Raw genomic sequence first — 6,505 nt, forward strand, 5'->3', positions numbered from 1 at the left:
AATATTAAATTGATATGACAGCTTGTTAATAAATATATATATATCAACTTTGAGTTAAAAAAAAAATTGTAATTAAAATTAAAAAGTGTCATGGGACATTCCTCTACATTGTATGTGAAATCTGGTCCCTATTTCTTTGCCTTACATATTCCAAAAATTGACATTACTTCCGCAAGAATCTAACATTTCTCAGAAATGACATATTTTACGTACGATTGATTAAACACTAGAGTGACATACCGTTGAAATGTCGCGCGCGGCGATTGTTGCAAAATGTGCAAAACAATGTGTCGCGTAGTCGCAATGCGACATGGAATGCTTTCGCGCGCGAAGCACACTTGAATGTATTAATTCACTCGCTGCATCGAATGCACTCAGCGTGTCATTTTGTTGCAACTGTGCTCACTTGACTTGTGTTCATTTGATGCATTTGCATCGAGCGAGTTAACTATCAACGTGCATTTCAAAAGATGGTATGTGTATAGAAAATTAATTCTACTTACGGATTAATTAATCTTTGGCAATTATTTCCCTTAATAGATATACATACACAATCGATATGTATCTTTCTTTCTATCAATTATTTATTTTAAATCTGCTTTCTGTAGCTGAACTAGTGTATACTTTTGGGATTTGAAGCGAGATATATATTTGATATTTGGCGGAAGAGAGTTCTAATGCAGGAATGAAAAGAGGATCTATTATTATTCATGTATGCTTAAAAAGATATGATGTAACTTCAGACTGTTGTACTGTATTGAATGTATTATTCGATACATTAATTTTTCCGCTTTTTATATTAATACTTGAATTAGGCAATTAAATAATAAAGGGGTATCGTTAGCATTAATTACGATGGATCGCCGCATCGAGCTTGTGTAATCAATTACTCTAATATCGCGTTAATGCACTTGAGTATACGAGAACGAAACGTGCAAAGCGAGGGGAAAGCGGTTCGCGGCCATTTTTTGGGAAATCCAATTTGGCGGGCTAGACAGTGCTGCAGGCAGCAGGATCGTACATATTTTATATGCAGTTCGTAAAGAGACTGCGCGACGAAACGTGGCGAGGAGGAGAGCAAGAGAAAAGGGTCGAGTGGAGAGAAAAAAATACCAAAGAGTGAAAGAGTACGAGAACATGAACGAGACATAGTAAAATGGATGTGGGATAGTTCATTCGCCTTTATTTCTCGTGGATTGTTCATAATTTCTCGTATTTCGAATCAGCTAATTCGTCTTTGTACTTGCGATCGATCCCAACCAACGCTATAGAAGGCAATCGCAAATATAATGAAGCTCTTAAATGATAATCGAAAATGAAGAAGAGGAAACGAGAGAGAAAAGAGGAATAAATTAACAGGCGGTAAAGAGGCAAATCGACCGAAGGGATATCTATATCCTGATAGAAGGTTCAATCGATTCAAATACATTTACGTAATCCGATTCGGAAATATTCTTGTCAGGTCGGAAAACAATAAGGTCGAATAACAATTGTAAATAAAATGAAAGAATTCAGTCTTTACAAGAAAGCTCATCTTGGATCTTAAAGTTTATTAGTTATTGAAACATAAGTAAGAACTCGATGTTACTAACATAAATAATATTATGAATAAATTGTTTTCTTGTAGATATTTTAATTTCAATAGGTTCTTTTTAACCGTACAAGAGCTTGATTAAAACTCATATCTACTGATTAAATTCGATTTGCACCCCCGAGATCTTCGAATACCTTAATCCATCGCTGTATTGAAGAAAGAAATACCGGAAATATATACTGTATTTCGTCCATGTTTGTCCGGATCTTCGTGCTTTTTCTTCTTAGCATCGTGTCAATCCCTAGACTTTCATCGTAAAGCTTGCGGATTGTGCGGGACAAAGAGCAAGGAAAGCAAAGAACGAATGGGATATCGCGATAGGGATAGTAATCCATGCACTTCTGCAAATGTTGACTTGCGTTTGCGATTTTGAAAAAAATGAGCTAGGTGTGTTTGCTTGAGATTGGTCTTAAATGTCGAACAGAGAAAAAAATGCTACGATAAGATATGATGTGTAACGCAAACTTTAATTTCGGATTTTGTGATATGATCGTAATTACGAATTTTATATTAAAACTTTTAATATGTTTTACATGAGAGATGACAAAGCGAGATCCCGATTGTGTGAATCACATCTCGGTCTGTTATTATTATTCTATATATAATTAATCTGCGCAAAGAAGATAACGTCCCGTAAATCTGAATAAATCTAGAGATGATACATCTCGACATTTTGAAACTGTTTTAATACGCAAATGTTGAAGCTGCAATTGCTAGTTTATTTTCAAGAAAAAGACTTTCAGTCCTTGGATTCGACTATATTTGATATGCGGGGGAGGTTCAAGAGCGACTGATTCTGCAGGGTATTAGGTAGGCGGGTGAGAGGATCAGAAAGCGGATTCAAATAGAAGAATAAACAGGAGAATCGAGATTCCGAGTTTATCTACTGTTTACGAAGCCCTTCTTTCCCGCGGAAGGAAGTGGTCCTCTTCAAGGGAACACGAATAATTTCGGCAAACATAAAGTCGTGGATTAAAATCGCGGCACAAAATCGCTTCCGCTTGTGCATCGTCCCCCCCACCCCCCTCCCTCTTCTGTTCACTATTTTTCCTGCAGAAGCCTTAACGAATTTATATCCGGAGTAACTCCGGGGCGCCCATTATTAAAATGAAAATTTATGCATCCGGCTTTCAACCCTCTGATCCAATTTCATAAACTGAAATTTCCAGTCGGAGACCAGCCGGGGGTAACAATGGCGTTATGGGTGACTGCACGCCCGCGCCGTTGCGGTATACGAGCAAATATGCGGAAATCATGGTGTGCAACCATTATAAAATTTTTTATGTAACTGAGGCAGACAATCCCAATATACATCCTAGGACATGAATAAATGAGTATCATTTCCGTGACATTTGCAAAATTTTTAAACGAATTCAAATATCCCGTCATTATTAAACCAATCCGTACGCGCTAATATTTTTTGCAATCGCGTTGCGTTTTCTTTAAATCAGTAAAAATGATTTCGATATCGATGATAATATCAAGGGAAATAATACTATACGTTATTCCCATGCTGATATGCGCGTACACATATACGTATTCTTCTTTACTTCTTTCATCCCCGATTTCAAGCAACCGCCGTTGTATAGCTATGGTCAGGAAACGAAATCCCGCTTTTTCGGCACGAGAGGTCGAGTTCGCCCGAAGCATGGTTATCGTCTTCGTCGCTGTTGTTGTCGTCGTCGTTGAAAGTCTCATCGCATCCGAATCGAAGGAATGGAGAGGATCAAGGGAAAAAAAAGGAATGCGTCGAAAAGGCGAAGAAGTTTAAAGAGAACGATATACGTCTTCGCGACGGAAAGCACCTTGAACGCACAATGACTACCCCCTTTCTCCCTCCCTCCCCCCCCCCCCCCCCCCTCTCTCTCTCTCTCTCTCTCTTCCCGAAAGATATCTTTTAACGTTTCTTTAAGTAGAATGACCTCTACATTTTATTTTCTTCAAGCTGCTTGCGAAGCTGGCGGTCGACAGCCACGTTCCTTTTTGTCCCGACATGTTTTCTTCAAGCAAACTGTTCGTTGCAAGGTACTAAATCGTTAGTATAATGTTAAGGCTTGGAAATTATATTTACTGCAAATAAAATTTGTGTAACTATTTTCAATGACATCATTTGTGTAAGTATTTTATATGCATTTCTTGATAGAAAAATTACTTGACGTTGTTTACCATTACTCAACTTTTAATTTTGTTGCCATCTAGATCTCTGAAAATTTTTACATGAAAAAAAATAAAGAACTTCTTTTATTCCATCGCGAGGACGTAATGCTGGGAATATATGATAGAGATGATTATATTTTTACGGAACATGAAATATAGAAAAGGAATTTTGATTATTTTAGGAATTTGTAAAATAATAATTGCGACACGTGTCACGCATAACGAAAATCAGATGGAAAATTGATGATGGACGTTGGCATGGCAAGATAGTATTTTTATTAGCAATATCTGTGTGGAATCGGTCGAAATTAAATTTATAATGACTCTTCGCGTAATACGCTTCTGATCCCAGCACATTTTCCCGTATACCGCCATGTGTGGATATTCAGCCATTATGCTCCTTTACTTGCTTTATTTTCGCCTCGATTCATTTTATTTTCCGACACGATATTAATTCTCTGTCATCAGAGTAGCGATTTAATTCACGGCGGAAATTGTTTTTCTATATTTCTTAGAAATAATAATAATAACGTGGCTAATAATCTCGAGTTTAAAAAAAAGAATGATTAATATTAAATAATTTTATTAAATATTAACGGAATTCGGAATGAAATTTCAAAAAAGGAACGTATATACATAATAGATTTGACATTTTACAGAAAGATGTCAGATAAAGTCGCGAATATTTAGTAGTAGTACTTTCTCTTTTTACAACGCTTTACCACGCTTATATGTATGATATTCTGTATATGATGTATGATATATGTTCCTAAAGTTCTGTGCGTGCATGCGTGCGTGCATGCGTATATATGTATGGGATAATATCATTTTTATATCTCTTTTTTTATTAATTCACCAATTCATTTACGGTGATAAATATCTAAATTGATAACGTCTCTAACGAAGATTTTTGGAAGTTTTTTCTTCGTTTATATCTCCAATGGAGCTTTATTAAAAAAGTTAAATACGCGCATTAACTAGAAAATGAGATGCTCTTGTTCGCATAACTTGAATTTTTCCATTTTCTAAACTATTTAACACACAATGTTAAATAGTTTGCCAATTTAGCCGCAGATTAAATTCCCCCATTAAGGTAGAATTAAACGGAAATAACCTGAAGGGATGATGATTTCTTTTCTTTTTCGGAACTTGAATGAATGCATGTACTTTCCGTACATGTGTTTTACATGCCGCAAGATTCCTGCTACTTTCCGCTGATTTTGAACAGTCATATCCGTCCCTTCGAAAACTTATATATTCCGTGACATCGTACGCATCTCAGCCTAGTAAAAAAACCTAAGCAAGCCATCAAGACGAAACACTTCTCGTGTCCGTCGTTTTTATAGAACCATTAACACGCACACGCATAGATGTGTATATGCAAGGCTCGCGCATAAAGCGATATCTCACACACACACACATACACATACACACACACACACACACACACACACACACACACACACACACACACACATTAACGCGTGAACGCACATACGTGTCGACACGTCTCGGGGGTATAAAGATGAGACAAACATTAAATGAAGCATGAACCCCCAAACAGTATCCCGTGGTTTCCGAAATATCAGTTGGATCCTTTTTACTCGATCACGTCATTTTAGAGTTCAATTTATTATATCAATTTGCAAGGTATCATTGTTTATTTCATTTTCACTCAATTAAATCGATAATACATAAGTTTAATATATATAGATTAATATATATCTCATCTATTGTAATTAAATAATTATTGTATTAAATCAGATTCTAGTTACGTAGCACCAAAGAGATACTTTATTTGTTTATATTCTCGTGCGTATATATTGATTTCTAAATTTCTTGTTTTTAAGCTATTCTTTATTTAAATTTGCAACAGGTTAGGTTAAATAACTTCTGTCACATGCAACCTACATATTATGCTACGTAAAAACTACATATACTAAAATGTCCAATTGAATAAAATATAAAGGAGAAATATATCAAATGCAAGTTTTGTTTACGTTTATACGTAAAACGTAAACCGTAATCTGAATATATTGTCAGCACTTAAAAAGAATTATCGCGTATGGCTTGCGACAATGTTGGTCATACGTCATGATGTTCACTATTTCTACTCGGAATAAAAACTAGGGCAGTCGAATGAATAGGAACATGTTGGAACGCGCAGTTGCGAAAAGCTCGATGATATGGGACTCGTCGATGCAGTTTGCCAGTATTCTTTTGTGCTCGTCAATGTAAAAGAGGAAAAAAGGAAGAAGGAAAAAAAATAAATCGTCGGTGATTTGCGTCGTGCGATTATAAGAATTCGTTCCAGTCCTTTCAACAGCACGAACAAAAGATTTAGTACATCAATGAATCGATGAAAGCGCACTTACGATTTTGCCTGTAAATTGCGACACGCTTAGACAGGAACGTAATAAATATTATACACTTCATCGATTTTAAATCGCTGCACTCCACGCATTTATTTTATTTAATCTTATAACGGAAGCGCTAGTTTAAGTATCCTCCAATCCAACCTCGTCTATCACTAATAGACTTCGCCTCTATCGATTTCACATTCGCAAACTCTCTCTTCTTTATTTTCTTCCATTATCCATTCTTCACGACCGCAGTCCACAATCTTTCTCTATATTCCGCAATATCATTACAAACATTTTTTTATCCTCAATTATTCTCCATCAATTTTATCATCTCCTATATCTATTTTCGCAATCGATATATATATATATATATATATATATATATATCGAT

General features: G+C 35.8%; 1 protein-coding gene across 1 annotated transcript in view; it reads right to left on the reverse strand.

The window, feature by feature from the left end:
- The window catches only part of LOC108690345 (spondin-2), a 172,581-nt gene that overhangs the window by 131,052 nt on the left and 35,024 nt on the right, over positions 1–6,505 (reverse strand). The gene's annotated exons all lie outside the window — the stretch shown is intronic.

The sequence above is a fragment of the Atta colombica genome, unplaced genomic scaffold (genome assembly GCF_001594045.1).
Source record: "Atta colombica isolate Treedump-2 unplaced genomic scaffold, Acol1.0 scaffold315, whole genome shotgun sequence".
NCBI classification, from domain to species: Eukaryota; Metazoa; Arthropoda; class Insecta; order Hymenoptera; family Formicidae; genus Atta; species Atta colombica.